The 26,803-nt window shown below is 38.1% G+C and overlaps 1 protein-coding gene and 1 pseudogene across 4 annotated transcripts in view; both read right to left on the reverse strand.

The window, feature by feature from the left end:
* MACROD2 (mono-ADP ribosylhydrolase 2) overlaps positions 1 to 26,803 on the reverse strand; it is a 1,989,159-nt gene that overhangs the window by 1,151,427 nt on the left and 810,929 nt on the right. The gene's annotated exons all lie outside the window — the stretch shown is intronic.
* On the reverse strand, positions 9,568 to 15,554 carry LOC115861409 (heterogeneous nuclear ribonucleoprotein A1 pseudogene; annotated as a pseudogene).

Below are 26,803 nucleotides of genomic sequence, written 5' to 3' on the forward strand. Positions count from 1 at the left end.
AGATGAACAATACAATAACTGAAATGAAAAATACACTAGAAGGAATCAATAGCAGAATAACTGAGGCAGAAGAACGGATAAGTGACCTGGAAGACAGAATGGTAGAATTCACTGTTGCAGAATAGAAAAAAGAAAAAAGAAAAAAAAGAAATGAATACAGCCTAAGAGACCTCTGGCACAACATGAAACGCAAAAACATTCACATTATAGGGGTCCCAGAAGGAGAAGAGAGAGAGAAAGGACCCAAGAAAATATTTGAAGAGATTAGAGTCGAAAACTTCCCTAACATGGGAAAGGAAATAGCCACCCAAGTCCAGGAAGCGCAGAGAGTCCCATGCAGGATAAACCCAAGGAGAAACATGCCAAGGCACATAGTAATCAAATTGGCAAAAATTAAAAACAAAGAAAAATTATTGAAAGCAGCAGGGGAAAAAAGACAAATAACATACAAGGGAACTCCCATAAGGTTAACAGCTGATTTCTCAGCAGAAACTCTACAAGCCACAAGGGAGTGGTACAATATATATAAAGTGATGAAAGGGAAGAACCTACAACCAAGATTACTCTACCCGGCAAGGATCTCATTCAGATTCCATGGAGAAATCAAAAGCTTTACAGACAAGCAGAAGCTAAGAGAATTCAGCACCACCAAAACAGCACTACAACAAATGCTAAATGAACTTCTCTAAGTGGGAAACACAAGAGAAGAAAAGGACCTAAAAAAATAAACCCAAAACAATTACGAAAATGGTCATAGGAACATACATATCGATAATTACCTTAAATATGAATGGATTAAATGCTCCAACCAAAAGACACAGGCTTGCTGAATGGATACAAAAACAAGATCCATATATATGTTGTCTACAAGAGACCCACTTCAGATCTAGGGACACATACAGACTGAAAGTGAGGGGATGGAAAAAGATATTCCATGCAAATGGAAATCAAAAGAAAGCTGGAGTAGCAATACTCATATCAGATAAAATAGACTTTAAAATAAAGAATGTTACAAGAGACAAGGAAGGACACTACATAATGATCAAGGGATCAACCCAAGAAGAAGACATAATTATAAATATATATGCACACAACATAGAAGCACATCAATACATAAGGCAACTGTTAACAGCTATAAAAGAGGAAATTGACAGTAACACAATAATAGTGGGGGAATTTAATACCTCACTTACACCAATGGACAGATCATCCAAAAATAAAAATAAGAAAACACAAGCTTCAAATGACACAATAGACCAGATAGATTTAATTGATATTTATAGGACACTGCATCCAAAAACAGCAGATTACACTTTCTTCTCAAGTGTGCACAGAACATTCTCCAGGATAGATCACATCTTGGGTCACAAATCAAGCCTCAGTAAATTTAAGAAAACTGAAATCATATCAAGCATCTTTTCTGACCACAACGCTATGAGATTAAAAATCAATTACAGGGAAAATAACGTAAAAAGCACAAACACATGGAGGCTAAACACTACGTTACTAAATAACCAAGAGATCACTGAAGAAATCAAACAGGAAATCAAAAAATACCTAGAAACAAATAACAATGAAAACATGGCATTCCAAAACCTATGGGATGTGGCAAAAGCAGTTCTAAGAGGGAAGTTTATGGCTATAAAAGCCTACCACAAGAAACAAGAAAAATCTCAAATAAACAATCTAATCTAAAGAAACTAGAGAAAGAAGAACAAACTAAACCCAAAGTTAGCAGAAGGAAAGAAATCATGAAGATTAGAGCAGAAATAAATGAAATAGAAACAAAGAAAACAATAGCAAAGATCAATAAAACTAAAAGCTGGTTCTTTGAGAAGATAAACAAAATTGATAAACCATTAGCCAGACTTATCAAGTAAAAGAGGGAGAGGATTCAAATCAATAAAATTAGAAATGAAAAAGGAGAAGTTACAACAGACAACGCAGAAATAAAAAGCATCCTAAGAGACTACTACAAGCAACTCTATGCCAATGAAATGGACAACCTGGAAGAAATGGACAAATTCTTAGAAAGGTATAACCTTCCAACACTGAACCAGGAAGAAATAGAAAATACAAACAGACCAATCACAAGTAATGAAATTGAGACTGTGATAAAAAATCTTCCAACAAACAAAAGTCCAGGACCAGATGGCTTCACAGGTGAATTCTATCAAACAATTAGAGAAGCGCTAACAGCCATCTTTCTCAAACTCTTCCAAAACATTGCAGAGGAAAGAACCCTCGCAAACTCATTTTATGAGGCCACCATCACCCTGATACCAAAACGAGACAAAGATACTACAAAAAAAAGAAAATTACAGACCAATATCACTGATGAACATAGATGCAGAGATCCTCAGCAAAATACTAGCAAACAGAATCCAGCAACACATTAAAAGGATCATACACCACCGTCAGGTGGGGTTTATCCCAGGGATGCAAGCATTCTTCAATATATGGAAATCAATCAATGTGATACACCATAATAATAAATTGAAGAACAAAAACCATATGATCATCTCAATAGATGCAGAAAAAGCTTTTGACAAAATTCAACACCCATTTATGATAAAAACTCTCCAGAAACTGGGCATAGAAGGAACCTACCTGAACATAATAAAGGTCATATATGACAAACCTACAGCAAACATCATTCTCAATGGTGAAAAACTGAAAGCATTTCCTCTAAGATCAGGAATGAGACAAGGATGTCCACTCTCACCACTATTATTCAACATAGTTTTGGAACTCCTAGCTATGGCAATCAGAGAAGAAAAAGAAATAGAAGGAATACAAATTGGAAAAGAAGACGTAAAACTGTCACTGTTTGCAGATGACAGGATGCTATACATAGAGAATCCTAAAGATGCCACCAGAAAACTACTAGAGCTAATCAATGAATTTGGCAAAGTTGCAGCATACAAAATTAATGTGTAGAAATCTCTTTCATTCCTATACACTAATGATGAAAAATCTGAAAGAGAAATGAAGGAAACACTCTCATTTACCACTGCAACAAAAAGAATAAAATGCCTAGGAATAAACCTACCTGGGGAGACAAAAGACGTGTATGCAGAAAACAATAAAACACTGATGAAAGAAATTAAAGATGATACCAACAGATGGAGAGATATACCACATTCTTGGATTGGAAGAATCAATATTATGAAAATGACTACACTACCCAAAGCAATCTACAGATTCAATGCAATCACTATCAAGTTACCAATGGCATTTTTTACAGAACTAGAACAAAAAATGTTAAAATCTGTAGGGAGACACCAAAGACCCTGAATAGCCAAAACGGTCTTGAGGGCAAAAAACGGAGCTGGAAGAATCAGACTCTCTGACTTCAGACTATACTAAAAAGCTACAGTAATCAAGACAATATGGTACTGGCACAAAAACAGAAACATAGATCAATGGAACAGGATAGAAATCCCAGAGATAAACCCACGCACCTATGGTAAACTCATCTATGACAAAGGAGGCAAGGATATACAATGGAGAAAAGACAGTCACTTCAATAAGTGGTGCTGGGAAAACTGGACAGCTACATGTAAAAGAATGAAGTTAGAACACTCCCTAACACCATACACAAAAATAAACTCAAAATGGATTCGAGACCTAAATGTAAGACCGGACACTATAAAACTCTTAGAGGAAAACATAGGCAGAACACTCTTTGACATAAATCACAGCAAGGTTTTTTTTGATCCACCTCCTAAAGTAATGGAAATAAAACCAAAAATAAACAAATGGGACCTAATGAAACTTCAAAGCTTTTGCACAGCAAAGGAAACTAAAAACAAGACAAAAAGACAACACTCAGAATGGGAGAAAATATTTGCAAATGAATCAATGGACAAAGGATTAATCTCCAAAATATATAAACAGCTCAATATTTATTGTTATTAATAATAAAGAAACAAACAACCCAATCCAAAAATGGGCAGAAGACCTAAATAGACATTTCTCCAAAGAAGACATACAGATGGCCAAGAAGCACATGAAAAGCTGCTCAACATCACTAATTATTAGAGAAATGCAAATCAAAACTACAATGAGGTATCACCTCACACCAGTTAGAATGAGCACCATCAGAAAATCTACAAACAACAAATGCTGGAGAGGATGTGGAGAAAACGGAACCCTCTTCCACTGTTGGTGGGAATGTAAACTGATACAGCCACTATGGAGAACAGTGTGGAGGTTCTTAAAAAAACTAAAAATAAAATTTCCATATGACCCAGCAATCCCACTACTGGGCGTATACCCAGAGAAAACCATAATTCAAAAAGACACACACACCCCAATGTTCATTGCAGCACTATTTACAATAGCCAGGTCACAGAAGCAACCTAAATGCCCATTGACAGAAGAATGGATAAAGAAGATGTGGTACATATATACAATGGAATATTACTCAGCCATAAAAAGGAACAAAATTGGGTCATTTGTAGAGATGTGGATGGATCCAGAGACTGTCATACAGAGTGAAGTAAGTCAGAAAGAGAAAAACAAATATCGTATATTAACACACATATATGGAACCTAGAAAAATGGTACAGATGAACTGGTTTGCAGGGCAGTAATTGAGACACAAATGTAGAGAACAAACATATGGACACCAACGGGAGAAAGCGACGGGGGCTGAGGGTGGTGGTGTGATGAATTGGGAGATTGGGATTGAGATGTATACACTGATGTGTATAAAATGGATGACTAATAAGAACCTGCTGTTTAAATAAATAAATAAAATTAAATTATAAAATTAAAAATAAATAAAAATAAAAAGAACCTAAATAAAGACTTATGAAACCAGGCAATCTTTTCTCAGCTATTAATATTTTTTTTTTAATTTCATCAAATTAAAGGAAAGAATGAGTTTTAATAATCACTTCATAACAGATTTTATAAGTTTTCTTTCTCTCAAAGAGGGCTCACCCCAAATGTCATGTAAGTTTCGGTCCCCACAAAACCTGAATTCATCCCTGAATTAGATACAGATATTTATACTTGAGTAACAAACAGGTTTTTTAAACATAACACTGGTAGTGTAAAATATAATCTATTTCATCTCCACTGCATCAAGTGAGAGGATCACCCCAAGATGTGGCACAAATCATTAAACACAAAATGTCCTAAAATAAAAGTAGGCGGTCAATCCAGTCACACTGAGTAAGACGTTTCATGTGTTAAGTCTAGGCCTATCGACTACCAGTGTTCTGTGTGTCATCAGTTAAGTACACCAATACAATGATATAAAAACTCTCATCACAGGCCATACAATTAACAAGGCTCCCAGATCCCCATTTCTTGCAAACCAAATTCAAGAATGGGTATTCAACAGCAACCAGTTAGTTATTGCCTTTCTCACAGCAGTTTCTAATTTTTCTAATTATGGAATAGCCTGCTCTTTTCATGTAAAGAGTAATTCTCCCTATCTGAGCACAGCTTTCTGCTGGTGAAGACAGACGTGATGGAAAGCCATCTATACATTCTGCTTGGTGCCCCCCTGCACCCAAAGACAAAAGTTAGGAGGAGGATGAGGTTTAAAGTGTCCTTCTGGGGTCACGGACTAGGTTAAAACCAATGGCCTGCAGGAATATTAAGCCCCTAATTCTGACCTCATTACTCCAGGATTCCAACCATATGAGCAAACTGGCAACCTGGTGCAACAGACACAACACACCCAGAACCAACTGAAATACGCTCTGAGGGATAAGTATGTGGGGTCCATTTAACTATAGTGGTGCTTACTGGTTCCTTTTACATTTTTCTCATTGCTTATTTAACCCTTGTCATTTCTTCCACTTCAGTAACCCTCCAAAAATTATTGGCTTACATTGCTCCTTATGGATGTCTGATAAAATCATATAAGCACGTACTTGGCCACCAACATAGTGCTTCTAGAACTTGCTTCTCAGACACTCGCAAACCATGGTAACTCCATCAATGTCCTATGGTCATTTTTTAAGGTATTTAGTAATGAAAAATTTAACAATAGAGAAAAAGTATTGCTGGAAAACTGAAGGTGAGCTAAGACATCGGTCGAGACAGCAAATAATAGCATGCCCTCTCCATTTCTCTTTATTGTTTTCCTTCATGTTTTTTTTTCCCCTCCTTGTTTTGACTCTATATAGCTCCATCTTCTGCCTCCAAACTCCACCCTATTTTGAAAATGTCTATGAGAATCATCATTTAGACAAGCAGATGGTTCTCACTGAGCCACAAAAGCACTTCTAGTCAACACGGCCAGAATTCCAGAGGTACCTAAAGCCCCCAACTCTCTACCAGAGCATTCGGTCACTAAAAAACAGTTTTACCTGTCCTCTCCAATCTCACTTCCTCTGGCCTCATTCAGGCCATGATTTCTTACTTGGTCTGTCACTTTATATTCCAAACTGGTCTCTGCCCAGCTCATCCTTACACACACACACACACACACACACACACACACACACACACACTTACTTCAGTCAGAATAACCTCTGTAAAAGACTAAAATATTCAAGCCGCTTCCTGCTTAAATCACTATAGTGACCATACCCCACCATTATCTATACAATAAGACCCAGGAATCTGGATGTGACATGTTAGTCCTTCCAGGGCCAGGCCCCACCTCCCTCTCTAGGCACATCTCACAGCTCGCAGCACTCCCACGTTAGCCATACCCTCATGTGATTAACTAACCACACACTTTGGTTCATACTCCTGAGTATTTCTTTAGGTTTTTTTTTTCCTCAGCTTCCTGGATAATTCTTACCCATCTTTCAAGACTCGGCTCTAGAAGCGTCTGAGATGCCCCAGGTTGGACTAAGTGCCTGTCATCTGGACCCTCACAACCTGTCATTCATTCCTCCACTGTACCTATATTCATCAGACTATAATGAAATGCTACGTTTGTTTCTTGCTTCCCCAGAGAGATAGAGTTTCTTGAGGGCAGGAACCTCTTTTATCCATGCTGTAGACCTTGAGCTAAAGCAGGGCCTCACACAGAATACCTAGGGATAAGTTTGTTGAATAGAACAGAATAGAATTAAACTTGGCCCGTGTGAGGACGTGGGTGGCTTCCCAACCAAGGGCATTATTAATACTAAGCAGTGAAAGATAATCTCTTCACAAACTTTGCCTCCAGGTGGACAAGTATTTCTCATTGTTTTCCCTAGTCTTGTACCTCAGATCAGGTGGACACATGGGGGTGCAGGGGTCCTGTGACACAGTACTGAAAGGTGATCTCTGGCTGGCAACTACAGAGTGGGAGGTCTGCTACAGAGCCATCTCCAGGGCATGCTCCCATATCTAATGTCGCCATAGGCTCTCCCAGAGGAGGATGCTACACGGGCTTGCAATGCGCAAAGGTGACAAAGCTACAGGTCCCCCTTCCCATCTTCTACCAAACTACTTGAAAGAGTGTTGCACTTTTACGTCTCTGTTTTTACCTGTTACTCCTTCCTGTGCCCACTGCATTTTTCCCCCTCCCATTGCAATTTTTGCCTCACCACAACTCTAATGAAGCTGTTTCCCCTACAGTCACAGTGAGCTCCCAAATCAAAATGGCTATCGATGTCTTTTTCATCCCTACATATCTCTTTGTCTCCAAAGCTGACTACTTTATGCCTCCATGATAACATTTACTACATTTTACCTTTTAATTGTGCACATCTTTGCATACATGACCCTCAAGCCATCTTAGTGAAGGCCAAGCAGATTTTCACATTCATCTTAGGACCCCTATAACTCCTATGACAGCATCCTATTTCACATATGAAACACAAATCAATGTTTGTTGACTCAAATTAACCCTAGAATAGTTTATCCAAAGATGAAATTGTGTCCCTCCATGGAAACCATCTACCAAGAAGTCACAACTTTAATAAGCTGACCTGTAAATGGGATGAGGGAAGAGTAAATAGAATTTGGTAAAATCCCTGATGCTCTTCAAACTGTCATTATATTCCACTGTAATTATTCTGTGCTGGGGACCAAAGTTCATCAGCAACTAAACTAATTCCATCTCCCTAGGGGCTACAAATTCAAGGGGAAGGTAAATTTGTAACCTGGTGTCCAGCCTCCAGTTTAGGTGGCTCTCCAGGGAGAATGAAATCAAAATGTCCAAGTCCCAAAACTAAAAAGTCACCTGCATAGGCTTAAAAAAAAATCATAAATAAAATGAGCTGTCCTTTTTAATTCTTTGTCTCAATGACAACTTAGTTCTTTGTGTTGCTCCCAAAGACACCACCACTTCTTTTCCTAGACAGAAAGCTTTTTGTAAATTAATATGAGACCTCATTTTCCAATATCATGAGTTTATGTATATGTATATAGACCTAATTCCAACTAAAACATACTATGCTGGGTAGAGTAATCTCTTCAGTATTTGGAATTATTTAGAGGTTCCAGCTGCATCTAAACCAGGATATTCTAAAACCTGCCCAGCAGCTTGTGGTGCCCTGGATTACCTCACGTCTCCATCAAGAAGAGAACTAAATAGCTCCTAAAATGACATTAGGATGTGAATTAAACACTCCAGTTAACACACACCTGATACAACAGTGGCAAACAAAACTCAAATATTTAATGCTGGCTGCATGCTGAATCTTTCCTCACCTGAAGGAAGTCTACATGTGTATATTTCCCCATGAGTTAAACCTGTGAAGTTCTGATATTCGTTGAGAGTGAATAAATTGGCCCTGTGCCAGTCCAAATGATTTGCATTTTTCCATTCCAAACTCTATTTGCATATCTTCAATAGCATTCTTCAGAATGTTTCATACTATATTAGGCTGGGTTTTAGAACTGTCATAGAGCTTCAAATCATCCATGTACTGCAGGCATGAGACGTTCACCTTCCCATCTTTGGGCTCTTTTGTTTTCTCAGGTAACGAATTGCAAACAGAACTGTAATATCTTAGATGTCTAGAAATTCTCTGTATTTTTAAACTATGGCTCTCTTTCCCATGTGCTTTTTACCATATTAGTGATAGTTCATTTAGTCGCTGTGATCTGTAAAAAACCTAAATTTTGAGAATCTAACATAGAAGCATACATAATCTTTAGCAGAACTTGGGTTGGGGTCTTGAAGTAATAGATCTCTCCAGGATTCAGAAAATATTCCTTTTCTTTGATTTTCTTGCATCCCGATTTGCTGTGATGAGACACAAATGCCAGCGGAGGGGTCAGGAGCCTGTTTTTATGGGCAACGGGACTTCTGGCTGCTGTCATCTTCCCTTGCTTTTATTATTTATTTATTTATTTATTTATTTTTAAAAAGACACATTTATTCAGCGTCGTGGTCAGACTATTACATTTAGCAATCAACAGCACGGGTGCAAACGAAAAAAAAAATCTATATTAAAACCCTTTGTTGGAATGCTTTACACTTCCCACAGAACAGAAACTAAAATAACCTGTTATACAATTAGTCACTAATACAGTCCTCGAGTTTTTTTTGCCCATACACAGGAGTATTGTCTAAAACATGTCTTCTTTGTAGCATCTAGGCCCCGCCAGCGCTGTGCTTGGCTGAGCTCACAAATCCGTTGTAACCTGTAGCTTCCCTGTCACTTCTCTGGCTCTCCTCTCCTGCGAAGCTTTGTTTCCTGGCAGTAATCAAAACCTCTGCCACTTCCATAGCTACTGCTGCTGCTGGAACCGCCATAGCCACCTTGGTTTCGGGGTGTGGCAAAGTATTGGCCTCCACCACCATAGGGGCCAGAACTTCTGCCTCCAAAGTTTCCTCCTTTCATGGGTCCAAAATTTGAAGATTGACTGTTGTAACTTCCAAAATCATTGTAGCTTCCACCACCTGCAAAATTGCTTCCACTACCACCGCCAATGCCGCCTTTGCCTCCTCCGTTGTTATAGCTGTCACTCCCGCCATAGCCACTGCCCTGGTTTCCATAACCCTGTCCACCACTTCCATAGCTTCTGCTTCCTCCAGAGTAACCAGGGCCGCCTCCTCCATAACCACCATCATTACCAAATCCATTATAGCCAACCCCACTACCACCACATCCACTACCACCGCGGCTGCCACCAAAGCCACCTCAACCACTGAAGTTTCCTCCATGACCAAAGTTGTCATTTCCACCAAAACCACCTCCACGACCACCACCAAAGTTTCCAGAACCACTTCGACCTCCTTGGCTGGGCGAGGCACTATCCATCTCTTGCTTAGATAGGGCTTTCCTTACTTCACAGTTGTGGCCATTCACAGTGTGGTATTTCTGAATGACAATCTTGTCTACAGAGTCATGGTCATCAAAGGTTACGAAAGCAAAGCCTCTCTTTTTGCCACTGCCTCGATCAGTCATGATTTCAATCACTTCAATTTTCCCATACTGTTCAAAATAATCTCTTAGGTGATGTTCTTCAGTGTCTTCTTTAATGCCACCAACAAAAATCTTTTTCACAGTTAAGTGGGCACCAGGCCTTTGAGAATCTTCTCTTGAGACGGCCCTCTTTGGTTCCACAACTCTTCCACCCACCTTGTGTGGCCTTGCCTTCATGGCCGCATCCACCTCCTCCACAGTGGCACACGTGACAACCCCGAAGGCTCTGGAGCGATTGGTGTTTGGATCCCTCATCACCACACAATCTGTGAGCGTTCCCCACCGCTCAAAATGGCTCCTCAGACTCTCATTGGTTGTTTCAAAGCTCAAACCTCCTATGAAGAGCTTCTGCAGCTGTTCGGGCTCTTTGGGTGACTCTGAGTTAAGACATGACGGCAGCTGGCGGTGGGGGTGGGGGGAGAGTCAAAGATGCTTACTCGGCGGCGTCCATGAGCAGAAAGTTCCCTTGCTTTTAGATATGAGTGTTACTACCTGTCAAGGCAGGGCTTGAGCAAGGACATCAAATAATGCCTGGTGGGTGCACAATTTGCTCCATAACACCTGTGGCATGCCAAAGTTAGAGTTGCAACATCAACACATCTTTAATCGAAGATGACAATTTATCCATTAGAAAATATTTTCACACTCTATTGGTAAAACAATGGTGAGGTCAGGAGTAAGACCTGAATAAAGCTGGAGGAATGAAATGTAGATGACAAGGATGATCAGCCAGGAAGGAAAAGGTAGGAAAAGGTTGAATCCAAGTAAAAAGGGCATCAGGACGAATAAAGAGAATACCGTATTTCATCAACTCAAAGATGGCAATATCATCCCACCTTAACATCTGTGCAATTGGAAGCTGAAGATAGGCTAGGATTTTGTAGGTCTGTCCAGGTGGTCACAGCACCTAACTATGGCAAAGAGGGCTGACCAGGCCAGAGTGGCAAATATGTTTATTTCACCTGTCAACTCTGGTCAACAGGTAGAGGCTGCCTGGATCATAGTGTTGAGAAGAATTCTGAGGCTGTGTCTTAGTGAAGAGTGTTGGTTCCATGAAGAAAAAGGCTGTGATTGATGAGTGATGTCTGCCTGAGAAGAAGAAATATTTACAGGATTACCATGAATTTGCCATCCCTAGCCCAGGCTGTCCAGATTAAGTGGAACAAATTTAGGTAGATAATTCTCCCCAGAGGTAAAGAGTTTGATTGCCTCAGTCTGAAACTCTTGCTATGTAATCTACTCATAGAATTACTAAGCATGAATTTCAAAAGAGGGGATTGTCAGCTGACCAAGAAATTCTACTCTGAAGATAAACGGACAACTTTTTCTCGCATTTTTACTCTCTCCATTATATAGACTATGAAGATGCCTTGAGAAGTTCTAAGAGGAGAAAAATGTTAGTCATTCCTATACAGTAGCTAGGGAGAAGGTTTTATAAATCGGCTAGAATATATGGGTGGAAGCATGTGTAAGTTCTTTGTCCAAGCCCTAGAAAGTCCATTAAGTGAAAATGAAAACAAAGTTAGGTAATAAACCTTAAAGAAGCATTGTTTTTACATCAGTAGTAGCCTTATTAGAATATACATCAATTTTAATTTTGCTTCAGTTAGAAAAGGCAAAAGCCCTTGTCTCATATATGCCTAGTGGGGTATAAGACCACTCCTCATCAGCAATTGTCAAATCATTTGTTTAAATACCGTTTCTCCACATTCAACTCCCATCTTCCTGCATAAGAATAACGTTTCCGGGCTTCCCTGGTGGCACAGTGATTGAGAGTCCGCCTGCCAATACAGGGGACACGGGTTCGTGCCCCGGTCCGGGAAGATCCCACATGCCGCGGGGCAGCTGGGCCTGTGAGCCATGGCCGCTGAGCCTGTGCGTCCAGAGCCTGTGCTCCGCAGCGCGAGAGGCCACAACAGTGAGAGGCCCGCGTACCGCAAAAAAAAAAAAAAAAAGAATAACGTTTCCTGAGGATAGAATTTAGTGATATATGCCCCTAAGAGAGCCACGGAGCCCCTGGAGCTCATTAATCCCGCCACCTTTTGTGAGATGCGGGCCTGAAATGGTTGGAGTTCACTTTAAACCGGACTGAATTTCAAAGCAAAGGGCTCTGAGGTGGCAAACAGCTCATTAATTCAGAGTGTAATTCAGTGACAGAAGAATTGTTTTAAACGCACAATCTAAAACTATTTAAATTCACATTATAATTACAAACAAAAAGTATGCACTTCAAATTTTAAATCTGGATATGTAATCTACCGATAAAACTAATGAACAGAAATTTTTAAAAAGAGGGGACTGTCATCTTACCAAGAAATGCTAATCAACCTGCTTTTTGAAGTGTGCCTCATTTGCATCACAAGCATTATTATGAAAATTCAACATTATGCTTCTGTATATTGCATTGTACTGCTCTGCTGAACATCAAAAAAAGCAGGCAACACTTCCTCAAAGTGAATAAAAATGTAATAAAAAATCATGATCAAAGATAACTTCAATTCTCTGTTAATTTTACCTAATTCCACTCCTGGGATAAGAAGTCCTATTCATATGTTTTCTTTCCTGTAACAAATTCTCCAGCAACCTTATGGTCCCTAAATATATTCCCAAATGTAATGTATGCATAAATAAACATGAATCAAATTTGCATAGCCTCTACCATAAATATGGCAGCACGTTCATAAACTCATTAGAGTTCACTGTGAGGAAAACTCATTACACTCCCATTAGAACATGGCAATTAAGTTTTTAAAATTAATGTTACAGAAGTAGTTTTACTCTTTTTTTAAAAGTAACCAATAACAAATGATTCACCAGTGCTTTCTTTGTATATTTCTTTTGTCTAAAAATTAAAAAATAATTTTGCTTTCAGCATTGTGCATGGTGAAAAATTATAAGTAGATATTGTCTAATGCACCTGGGATTATATACCAGTTTCTTTATTTTCTATAAATTTAAAGCATTATTTTCCTAAAAAACTGAGATAAGAAAATCAAGCATGGAAAGTTTTAATTATCGTTGTTAATTATTTTAGCTGAAGAATGTGCCAAATGGTAATAAACACCTTATAAACTGAAATTAAATTTAATTAAAAATTTAAATGCTGAAAAATTACATGTTGAAAGGTGATGTGCAATTTTTTTTCCCCAGAAAGTGTAAAGTATATACACTAAGACAATAGGTACTTAGTATTTTTAAAAAGTTAACATTTAAAGCCATTTTTTCCATAAATTGATTTTATCCACAAAACTTTTGTATATTTGTAATTAGAAGTCTAACGATATTACATGATATTTTGACTACATCAAAAATATTTTGTGGCACTTCCCAGTTGAAATAAATATCAGCCATAGACCACTTACATGTATTAAGAGGAAAAAAAAAAAAAAAACACAAGTGTAAGAGCAAGGCTTAGACTGAGAAAAACAAAAACTGTTTCAGTAATAACCATTGCTGTGAAATTCTCAGGTCCTCAGTCAGTTACTGGGTGACAAGTGTCTCTGTTATTATTATTCCTGAAAAAGGCCATTTGAGGGGAAGGAGCATTTAATAGCCCAAAAGTCAACCAGATCTTACTGATCGTGACTCATTTCTATAGCAAACCTCTATTACTTCTCTGACAGATCAAATTAAATTCTGCTTGGGAAAGGGATGGGACACTCCTCTTGGTTGAAGCAATGCTGTAATTTTTATTCCTGCTGAGCAAATAGCCTCAAGTCAAACTACTTGCCCTGACTAATGATCAAACATATCCAAGAATTCTGTACAAGAAATGCATTTGTCTCTCCTTTGAAGTGCATTGCTGGGAGAGTAATTGGGTTTGCTGGAGATTTTCCTTAGAACTGCAAAATAAATTTCTTGGCTAAGCATATAATCAAGCTACCGATTTTCTTTTTTTATTAAATATCTTCTTGTAAGAGGGTGGACACTGAATAAACATGTGCCTCAAAGGAATGTCAGAATGATACACTACTGTCTCTTTGCTGACAGGAAAATTCTCAGCAGTGTTAGGTTAAAAAATTCCATCAGAAGAAACATTTCATTCAGTCATATAATCCCCTCTAGAAATACAAATGTGCCTCCTATATATTAATAACATTATAACTAGGCAGTCAGGAATATACAAAGATGAATATGACATAGAAACTGTCTTAAAAGAACTTATGAACTAGCAGGATAGGTATTATAGAAATAATTTTTTTAAACTATACAAGAATAACCATCAAGTCAGGATGCGATAAGGCTATCTTAAGAATGCCACAAAATAAATGCCACAGGGCATCTGATGAGAAAGAGTTTACTTTTGGTGAAGATGGTTAACAGAGGCTGTTTGATGGTCATTACTATTATGTGAGCTAGGTATGCAAGAATGGATAGGATTTCAACAGGTAGGTGGTGGCTGGGGAGGCTTTTTAGGCCAGGGACAAAGGCAGCGAGGTAGGCGCTGTCTAGGAATGGAGAATAGTTCAAAATGACCGAAATACTAGAGAGAGAAGATAGAAGATAAGTTTAAGGAGGCAGACAGAGCCAGAACACGCAGAACTTGAATGCAGACATCATTCATGGGGAGTGCACTGGGAGCTTCGGAAGTCCTTTCTTCTTCTGTTGATATTCCAGAAGAAGATATCCAACTGTCCTTTTGACAGTTAGTTGTCTTGGGCTGACTTTAAACACAGTAATCACAAGGACCGGTTTGCCTGGGAATGTCTGTTAATACTTAGCTTCTTGAGAAAAAGGTGTATCCCTTTTGTCTGGACGTATATACATTTAGACTAAAGTGGAAAAAAAAAAAATGGAAGCAGGGTCTAGTCAGGGCAGTTAGTGTCCTGAGGAACTGTCCTTCAATCAACCTTTCTGAGCCAGACCTTTGCCTCCCAGACAACTGACATTTTGGAGAAAAATACATTATACTACCACGAAGAGAGTATGGAATATTGAGAGCCTCAGACCATGGCAGGAGTGCCATTTTTAGCTCCCAGTGCCAGAACAACTCATAATCAAAGTGAGTAAACCATGAAGAAGAAAGCTAGGATGGTCTCAGAATTAGCACTGTGGTCTCCATGCAGTGGAGGAAGTATAAGAGGTAAAGTGAATGCCCGGGGGTGGGATAGCTTGGTGATGTGGCAGTGGTGGCCTTGGTAGTACCTGTAGCCCTACATAATCATGGAGTGCCTGGGGTTTGAAGACTGCGTGCGGCTGAAAGCATCGAAACATAGTGCTATAGGTTACGACTGACAGAAAGACAACTACCAGGGAGAATGGGAGAGAATATGTACAGACCAGAATACGCATAAAGAGTCCAGTAAAGGAGTTAACGAGAATGAGAAAATAAGAGCCAGCCCAGGCTAAACAGAAGAACCTGATTGGTAGCCCCTTTGAAATATTCCGAAGAGAACAAAAAGAGTCAGAAAGAAAAGAGGTGAAACATGGCTAGACCATATTTACCAACTGCTTTTGTCTCAAGGATATGCTAAGCAAATCTAAACACCTGTAGCAGACTTAAAGAGTGTGTCTAGATTAGTTCTGGGTCTACCAACAGGACAGCTTTAATACACCTGCCTTGCCCAAACTGTGGAAAAGGAGAAAGGAAAGAAAGAAGTTACATCAATGATCTACAATGTGTGTGTGTGTATTCTTTTAGTAAAATGTATTTTGAGCATACCCTAATATATGTATATTTATTCATCAATTATATCTATGTACTAATACATTGGTAAATTATATATGTTATGAAATATACACAGACATACAAATTTAGAAGGATGAGACAAATTTAAAGAGAAGTTCTAATATTTCCTTTAGAGGCCAATAAGTTAGGCAATTGCTTTCTCTCCTAACCATAATGCAACGAGCTTCTATTTTTATATTCTGTAGGCAGTAAAAAAACAAGGAAAGTTTAGAACATGATATGAGATGATCAGATCATTGTTTTAGGAGAATTTAGCAAGGAGATCAGAGTTGGGATGGTAAAAGGGGAGCTAAGACTGGTAGACCAGAAGCCAGAGACAAGGCCACATTGACAGTCATGGTATGAAATGATAAAGGCCTGGATTTACGTGTTGATGGTACAAATGGAGAGAGGTGGGCACACACACTCTGGCCATTGAATTTTACAGGAAACAACCACACAGTTGTACCAAACTACTGGCCCTCTGATGACTGCCCACCAGCAGCATTTTAAACAGCCAAGGCCTCTAAGTCACTGTCAATTCGGGGGACATGCTCACAGATCACTTCAAGAGACTAGAGCAAAACTTACTTAGGGACCAATTCTGAGTCCCATCAGGCCATGATAAACATTATTTTATGGGAAGTGGGAAACCTCAAGTGACTCAGTCCATGTAATTCACATGTGTGTGTCAACTGGAGATGGGCCGACAGCCATTACAAGATCATATTGCTTTGTCTTACATGCTGGCATTCCAGAGGCAATGTAATTTAAGACACAAGCTGGTTTTCGAATGTCTACAAAGTACTCAGCTTAAATCAAATTCTTACATGCTATCTCTCATTCCATCAGACTCCTGTTTTAAAGTATTAGGAAGCCAAAAGGAGTTTAAAATCACAACGGGAAATGCAAATCAATCTACAACAAATCATTTAACAGGTACCCTGGAAGAGAATTTTATTGCTACTGCCATTAACAATTTGCTTATCACTGACACTATCCTCTTTATGGATAATAGGTGGTTACCCCCCTCACAACTTAGGGTGACATAGAGGAAAAAGTAGCCCAAACAATCCCCACATCACTTCAAGGAAAAATGCATTGAAATGACTAACTTTTCCCAAGGTCATCAGGCCAAGGGATGGGTTCTTCTGTTTCAAGATAGCTTACCTCCTGACCCACAGCATATGGTTTCCATTACTGCTAGACCATGACCACAAAGACATTTCAAATCCCTGTGAAAAATGTGATTCTACGTCTCCTGCTCAGTTGTATGTCATAGAGGACAGTTGAAGTTCTGGCAGATGAGGGGGAGGGGAAAGGGCAGCAGTGGGATATAATCCATGCCATACCTTCACATGATATGACTAGGTTTGTAATAGAAACCTTCTCACTTCTGGTTTCTCTCTTTTATCTTACAAACCACTTAGTGCTCACAGTGAACACCCTTCAGTGTATCATGTTTAAGCTCTCCAAAGATGTGAAACATCTTTATCAAGGGTGACAGCTCTGCCATTCACTAATTCGCTTTTCAAATTCTTTTTTTCAGGGATATAAAAGTAAATTTATGCTATTTAATCTGCAGTAACACAGCAAACAATATTCTGTCTGTGATGATCAAACAATGTTTCTGAAATTATGTTGAATAGATATTTACTTGTAGGTGTTACAGTTGCCTCAGAACATTAATGAGGACACGAATTAGTCAACTAATACAAGATATTCCACAAGGCACCCTTAATCCATTCAGATAAATCAGGCTTTCAATATGAACATAATAATGTTCTGCCTTATTAGATTTCACAAATGATGTTTCCTCAGTTTTTAATATAATATAAAATGTAGAACTGTTGTCTGGTCTTGTAAAATAATTTTATACATTTAATTATGAGTTTCTAGCATACCCTAATTTTATAGTAGCTGATTTACAACATCTCTCTGGGCACGGCATTTAATGGTTCCTGACAAAAGAGATGGGCAAGAGATTACACACACACACACACACACACAAATATTTACACAAATATGAGCAAATAACTCAAACAAGATATCTGCTTTACAGTGAAATCCCACCAAGTAGAAAAAAAAGAAGTTTTGAGCCATTTTCCTAATTTTATCTTTATTAATTATTTTTGTCCCACAGTATTAACTTAGCGCTTTTTCAATGTGTCCTTTTCATTTGCTTGCTTGTTTGTTTTGGCTGTGCTGTATAGTCTTTATTTTTCCTTCTGGGGTTAGTTCTTTCTTTGTGATCATTTTGGATAGAATGTTTCATGGAAACAACAAGAACAACACTCTGACAACTTCCCATGGAGCCTGAATGTGTCTAGATGCAAATAATACTTTAGTATATGCAAAACACTAATCAAATTAAATTCCCTGGTTGAGCATGATGTAGGGAAATGCATCGATATGGTGTGTCCTATGTAAAGCAAGAGAAATTGTCATATCAAAAAATGCTAATTAGTGGAAAAAACTGATCCAAATGATTGTTTTATTGAGTTGACTGGTCAATTCCATTAAGAAGTGGTTTCTCTTATTCAGGTACCCTTTTGTAATATTATATCAGACACTTGATCTTGGGAATTATAAAGGCAGGGGTTTTCAAGGTAGTTAAGGCCAGTAATTTACAAAGAAATGCAATTACTGATAGGAAACACATTTCCAAGGCTTTGTTACATATCCATTCACACTGCAATTTGTTAAATAACAAGAATACAAAAAACTTGAGCTGCGTTTGTTTTCAAGGAAGGATATACTCAGCTATCATTATCCTCACTGGGGGCTCCTAAGCACATCTGAATTTTTCCATTGCTGTGGCAAGTGTATTTGTTAATTATATAACAATTTCCTGTCTGTTAGACAATCAAAAATGTCCTAATGGTAAGCCTCTGTCTTGATGAAGAAATTCACCCATGGCCTGTTCTGTGGTCCCTGGGAAGACAAAGTTCATTTTGAAAATCTAATTTTATTTTCTAGATATTATGCATATATAATAAACACTTTCCACTTTGGTCTTCAGGAATCAATAATGAATAAAAAGGAAAAATTAATCTACCTTTAATTTACAGACCAATCCATCACACCTTTCTAATTAATCACATGATTTCTATTTCCGCTTATCATTTTGAAAAACTTTTATGAACTCTCTGAAGCACACCTGCTTATTTTTTACAATCTATTTCCATTCATTCTTTCAAGTATTTCTGGACTATCTAATATTTGTTATCCATCATCCTGTGTACGGACATGATTTTGAAGGAAGAAAATTCTCAGTCCCTATGTATATTTCTGCCAAACTGATTCATTCAACTTGGTATTCTGTTTCATGGTCCATCATCACCAAAAGTTAGGAGATAGCTCTAAAAGTTTGATTTCCTATTAACAACCTTTACAGACCTCTTACCCATAAATTAATCCTTAGGATGCAAGTAGGAGAGGGTTCATGTAGTCAGTTCTGTCTTCTAGAATTTGATTAAATAGTTTGGGCAACCTGTGGATGGCATTTATAATTTTATACATTTCAATTATAACCCTTCAGACTCGCTGCCATTTTAAGATTAAAGAATACTGGCTTCGGGGCTTCCCTGGTGGTGCAGTGGTTGAGAGTCCGCCTGCCGATGCAGGGGACATGGGTTCGTGCCCCGGTCCGGGAATATCCCACGTGCCGCGGAGCGGCTAGACCCGTGAGCCATGGCCACTGAGCCTGCGCGTCCGGAGCCTGTGGTCCGCAACAGGAGAGGCCACAACGGTGAGAGGCCCGCGAACCGCAAAAAAAACAAAAAAATAATACTGGCTTCATAGATAGTACTCATTCATTTGAGTACTGAAGAGTAATGAACAGTACATAGAGTAATAAGGGGAGAACTCTCTATTAGCCTTGATCTCCTTTGGGGCCTCTGTGTAGATCCCTTTTTGTCTTTACCTTTTTGGAAGTACAACCAGCTGGACCATATCCAGCATCCCTCCCTGAGTTATCCTGAGGATAGCAATGGAGGATATTTCCTGAGGATAGAAATGGAGGAAACTGGGACATTGGGATTTTAAGCAATTTGTCCTACAGGACAGTAATCTCTCAATATGCTTCAATGTAAACTATTCCCAGGCCATAATTTTGGGAAACTCAGCATACACTTCATATTATCAAACTGAAAGACTCTGATATGCACTGCAGTAACATTTAAATAACCTAACTCTGTTTAACCTACCATTTCCTAAATATTTTGGAGTTGGAAACCTTCAGTCTTTTGTGTGTTTATGGATTTGGGGAGCTTTTTTCTTTGTTTGTTTTTGTTTTTTGGTCTAATAACTATGAGCAATCCACCTTTGGGGGAATTCTGCTATTAATATATTCATTTGAGGATCTAAGTGTGTATAGCAAAAATAGAAATAGAAAAGCCCATGGTAAAATCCTTCATTGTAGGTTATTTGACATATTAACGTTTTCCTGAAGAAGCAATGCAAGGGAAAGGCTACCCAAAGGCATATAGTACTTAGCTCCAAGTAATGCCAAGATCTTATGTGTGATGGGGCCTAGCACAGTGTCTGGCATGTACTAAGAAATAGGTAAAAAAAAGATTAAAATAGAATTGAAATGGCCAGTGGCTTCTTCAGTTCCAGTTTCTAAGAGGATGGCACAATGCCCCCTCCTAGAGCAATGGCAGTAAATTACTCTGGTCCAGTATCTAAACAGGATACTTCAGTTGGCTTAGATCTTACTGTCTATCTGCCCAATACAGAATCCTGGATTCACCTTGGATTGGTTGTTAACTCATCTTTCACGTGTTCTTTCATTTATGAGCAGAACTCCTGTTTCGAATGCATGCCTTCCTGTGCCCACCTTATCTTATACCCTGATTCCTGAACCTTTCCACACAGAATGATCTGGAGTTCTAAGGCTCTCTTTTCCCTCATGTGTCCAAAGCCCAAGTAATAAATAAAAAAAAGATGGTGGGAGATCCAACAGTACCAAGGAATTGATAGAGTTTAGATAAAATTGTTGTTATAAAGGAGTTTACGCACATACAACAGCAAAACTGAATTCAACAAATCATCTATTTAGTTCTATTTTACCACAGTAAGGGGAGAGTCAGCTTTAACAAATCCATCTCTCTTTGTTAATCATTCACTCACTCAAATAAGCATGTATTCTCACAGACACACAACTAGTCAATGCACGGAGCAGAATCATTAAAGCACATTTAAAATTTGTGCCTCCCGAATGTCTATTACCCTAAATCCACTGAGCTTTAACAATGACTAATACAATCCAGAAGACAGTAGAATAAAGTTATTTCAACTAATGATTCTGGTTGTTAATGAGTAGACATTGTAGTACTAAAGATTCTGCCACTATAAAAATGTCCTAAAATATTTTGAAGTATCTTAAAATGTTTAAATATATACAATAAATACATAGAATGAAGAAACTTAATAACCTATATCTCCAACATACACTTAACTGGTCCCTTATGATTTTAATTCTTCCCTTACACTGAATCTGCAGTGTTGGGGACCCCTGATATGTACCAATCGGAATCATTTACCCACTACTGTTGTCAAACATCATTTTACGTGATTGAATTGCTTCACGACAAAGCACAATCTGCCCTCCCTCTAAGGGTATGAAAACATTACTCACACTACTCTAGAAGCTGGTCATGCTAAATATTTCCTATCAATATATTTCCTCTTCTAGTATTCTCTCTGAAATTTGATTCTTCCACCTAAAACAAAACAAAACAAAACAACAAAAAAACACCAGTGGCAACGGTAAAGGTCACAAGTCAGCATTTCTTCTTAAAATATCTCCATTTAGGGCTTCCCTGGTGGCGCAGTGGTTGAGAGTGCACCTGCCGATGCAGGGGACACAGGTTCGTGCCCCAGTCTGGGAAGATCTCACATGCCACGGAGCTGCTGGGCCTGTGAGCCATGGTCGCTGAGCCTGTGTGTCCGGAGCCCGTGCTCCGCAACGGGAGAGGCCACAAGAGTGAGAGGCCTGCGTACCGCAAAAACAAAACAAAACAAAACAAAACAAAAATCTCCATTTAAATGCAAATTTTGGCCTTTATTCCTAGCCTTTAAACAGTCATTTCATAGAAATGCAAAAAGTAAGAGTAAATTTTGTGTTTTACTGCAGAGTAGCTCCCTAATGTGTTATTTACCTTCATGTATGCTGTATTTATCCTACATTTTTAGAGCTTGATGGATTTCTTTAGGGACAAGTAGTATTTTCTCAGAAAATTCAATTTTTAAAAATTTGAATATGAATAGAATGGTTTACAGCTAACTTTAAGAAAATAGAGCCTCATCATTTTTTATAATTCGAATCACTAGAAGTTGCTACATTTTTTTCATCATAGTATTTTTATTTAGCTTATGCAATTTACAAAGCTATGGCATTCATTAGTGACAAATAACTTGAAGTAGTTTTTATTATTGTTGAAACTAACTTGAATACACTTCTATGAAAATAAAAATGTAAAGCAATAGCATTTTCTACTTGCATTTCAAATGTAATAATTGAAAACACTGTAAAATACTACTTAATAATGAGGTGACACTTTTGTCCCAGTGACTAACTTAAAGTAAAATTAAAATGATTAAAATTTTAAAAGAAACAAAAAAGCTATTCAGAAAATATTAAAAGTTTCAAAGCATTAAATTAAGAGAACTTCAGAATTATTACCAGAATTAAATTTTTTACGAAGTGAATTGAGATACAGAATCATAAAAACAGATGTGAATGTACTAAACTGTTGCCTTTTCAGTGTCCTGTAAGGCAGTATAAAAGCCATTTTGTACCTCCAGCCGACCCCCTCAGCCTGTCTGTGAGGTGACATGCTTGCAGCTGTTGGGGGTAGTCTCCTCACACCAAGGCAGTGTTTCTTTCAACTTTTCCTCCTCAGCAATTTCTCTCAAGCCATGGCAGATGTCTTAGCTCCCACACTGGGTGGATTGGAAGTATAAGGGAGTTAATATCCCTCCCCCTAGATACCTTCACAAATGGAATAGAAGTTAGAGAGCATCTTAGAACTGTGCTGTCCAATGGAGTAGTCCCTAGTCAGCCATTATGTGGCTGTTTACATTTAAATTAATTAAAATTAAATAAATTAAAAATCCAATTCTTCAGTCACACTAGTCATATTTCAAATGCTCAATAGTTATATGGGGCTATGATACAGGACAATGTGGACATAGAACACTTCCATCATCAGAAAGTCCTATTGGACAGTGCTGTTTAGAGGGACACTTCTGTTTAGAGGGAGGCTATGTCTTCTACATTTTTCTTCAGAGGGTCCCCAGCAGGACTGAGCCTCAGTTGCCCTCAGTGGTAACCAGGTCAAGAACATATCCTTTGTTGGGTTTTGCCCTGTTCGCTAACTTACTCCCTATCTCTTCACTTCTACTTCCTGGGATGGTAACCAAATAAACTATTTGCACCCAAATCCTTGTCTCAGGTTCTGCTTTGTGGGGTATGCAAACCAAGAAAGGTAGCATCTCAACGTTTTTGATTCTGCTATAATTCAAGAATCCCATGTTTAACCAAGATGCAGACAGGAATAAGATAATTATAATAATTAAATTATATGCTTTCATAGTTCCTCCCCTCCATCCCCCTTCACCTGCTTGAGCTTCATGCCTTTACTAATTTTATAACTACCTGGTCTTCATTGACTTGATCAGGCTGAGGAGGGAACAGGACAGTGTCAGAGGCCAACCAGACAGGCCAAAATATTGTATTTTAAAAGGAAGGGTAGTTGAAGAAATAGAGGGATGGAAAGGAGGGAGGTAGAGAGGAGAAGAGAAGAAGAGCAGGTGGCCTTAGGCATGGAACTCTGGAGAGAGAGAGATTTAAATACGAGGGAGTATTAGGAAGCCTGGATCTACATCTTCTCGTCTGATGCAACTCTCACTACTGCCTTCCAGAAAGACCTTCAGGAAAGATCCACATTAGTTTTCAAGGCTTTCTGGGGTTAGACTTCAACATCTTTCTGTTGTAACACTGGTCTCAAAGGGACCAAGCACAGTCAGGGTGCATCCCCAAGAATAAAACAACCATTCAGTGTGAACCTTACATTTGTACTACAGTACCATGCATTACTTAATGCAAGAAAAACAAAAAAATGAAAACTATGGCAAACACATAACAGCCTGACAGTGTGACATTAACAAAGCATCTTTTCCCAAAATTGTGGGGATTAAAATTATCTTAGATGTTTACACGTGTTTAGTTACTGGCAACACACTTGAGGTTTAAAGGGCAACCTGACTTCTGAAATGATTTTCATAAAGTTTAGTATCGTATTAAGTTTATGGCAAACATTACTAAATTTAAGAATTGCCTTAGCAGGTAACTACTAATACTGTTAGTAAGTAGCCCTTGGAACTTTATGAAAATGAAAGTCTATGAAATTGTCCATCCCTTTACCATGTAAGAAGTATCCACCAGTGGGCTTTAAGCCATACTTTGAATATTATTATGGTAGAACTTTCACTTTTTCTCCTTTATTTAAGTTTAAGGTAGACTATGAAATTTACAAATGATAATAATAATGTGACTGAAAATGTAGGTGATTTGATCATTTGTTTGAAAATCAGTGTATTCCTGCTAAACATGTATTTCTCAACTTTGTTATTCAAAGAGTAAAATAGCTTTCAAAGTTCAAAATACATTATCAATGAAATTGAGACACACTGATAAGACATATACATTAACTTGTACACTCTCCGCAGAAATCTCCCACACAGAAATACCACGTTTCAGTTAATTGCATTTTATCACTTTTTCTTGGGGGGGGAGGTGAGGGGGAGTAGGAGTGTTGGGAAGTGATTTTGCCGAAAAACAAGTCTTATATTACACTGATATTCCAACAGAATATCTGAAAACTTTTCTCTAAACTTTTTTTTTCCCCTATGTCGGGGATTATGCCTCCAATCAGTCACAACAATAAAATAGGAAATATTTACCAAAAAAATGGTAAATTCGCCCATTCATGCATACATTCACTCACTCACTCAGGACATCTATTAAGGATGTAATTGTGTCAGGCACTGTGCTAGATGGTAGAAATCTAGAGAAGTTAATTTAACCAACAAATATTTATTGGACACGTATTTTTTTGTTAGGCCTTTGGTAGGTGGTGAGCTAAGAGTGGTCACCAGTTCCTTCCACTGAGGAGACACAAGAGTGGGGAAACCAGGTGAGCAGAGTGAGGTTTCCGGTACTGTAAGATGAAGGCCACCCCAGGGAGGCATGCTCACAACCACCACCCAGAGCAAAACGTGCAGATAAAACAACCAACACCAAGCTTTAACAGTATATATAGAGAAAAATACCTTGCCACTTGGACTAGGTACAGATAATTTTGGTTCAAATTATTTCTAAAGGAATATTTTTAAAGGATAAATGTATTACTTATGAGGGCATCTCTCTAGCCAGCAAAGCAAAGGCAGGTTGACTTCTTGGGCCCACTGGATAAAAGAAATATTTCTATGGAATAGTTACTGATCCTCAAATGCCTGAAGACAAGTTGTTTTCTGATGTAGGTTAAACAAGTACTTTCCCTGTGGATCTGGCTATGATATGCATATGGTAATTCCCTGCCAGTTAATAATTTGACCCTTATTTCAGTCCACCGTTAACTAAATTATTACATTTGAATGTGGTTTCTCTCAATCTGCACATTGGACATTCTATAAATCAATATCTAGATTGCTCCTTGATTTTTCTAGTGCTATATGAACATGCAGACATTTCACTCGGTTTAAGGAAATGAAATAGAAATAAAGATTACACTAACATGCTCTTTCTAATAAGTGAAAAACAAACCTGGCATCATATTCAATTTTGGTATTCAAATGCTTTATATAAAAATCTAATTTTTTTAATTTCAATTAAGCAGAAAGATACCATCCTTAAGAAGCTTGCCAATGTTTTATATAACACAAAGCTTAAGCATTAAAGTTAAAAAAAAAAAAAAGGCTCTAAAACCATTGTATACGTAAAGAACACAGCAAAATATTACCCGATTACCATTCCTAGTGGCCCAGTGATCACAGCATGGCCAATTCAAGTTTCAGTGATGCCTCTTTAAGCCTTAATGAACCGTAGTGCCCTAATGAGAGGTTTCACTGAATCCCGGTCAACCAAGCATGCAATTCACAGAGAAAAGAGAAAACTAGCAACCCACTGCATCTTAAATGGTGATATTTGTATCAACAATGTTTATAGGCCATTTTTTCCTTTGGATTAAAAACAACCAAATAGCTGTGGTTCTGTGGGACTCGTATATAAGGGTGTTCATTCAATTTAACGTAAAACTCATTTTATGTCATGGAATATTCTGTGTCAATTCATCAATGTTAAGGATTAACTCAACTGAACTTTTAGGAAAATAATATTTGCATAGTTTTATATAGTAAGAAGTACAATTTTGAAATAGTTAACAAAGAATCAAAGATTTTGTCTATAGAAATTTAATGCTGAGACTAAAAAAAATTATTTTCTGGAAACAAAGATAGTCAGTTCATTCAAAAAACAGTATTGGTTTGTTTCTGACGACTTTCTGGCATCATATAAGTCAAAACTGTATTCGAACTCCACACATTTTCGTTCCCTTTCTAGTGACTTTGGTGACTGTGGACAGAGTGACGGGTAGAGTATGTCCAAAGAGAAAATGTCAGACTTAAAGGCACTACTGTTTACAGTCTAATATGGCGCTCCAAGGTCTTCTCCTTTTTGCTTAAGACCCTCAAAAACGACTGTTAGACAACTGGGAGTGGAACTTCACTT

Source organism: Globicephala melas, chromosome 15 (genome assembly GCF_963455315.2).
Source record: "Globicephala melas chromosome 15, mGloMel1.2, whole genome shotgun sequence".
Classification (NCBI taxonomy): domain Eukaryota; kingdom Metazoa; phylum Chordata; class Mammalia; order Artiodactyla; family Delphinidae; genus Globicephala; species Globicephala melas.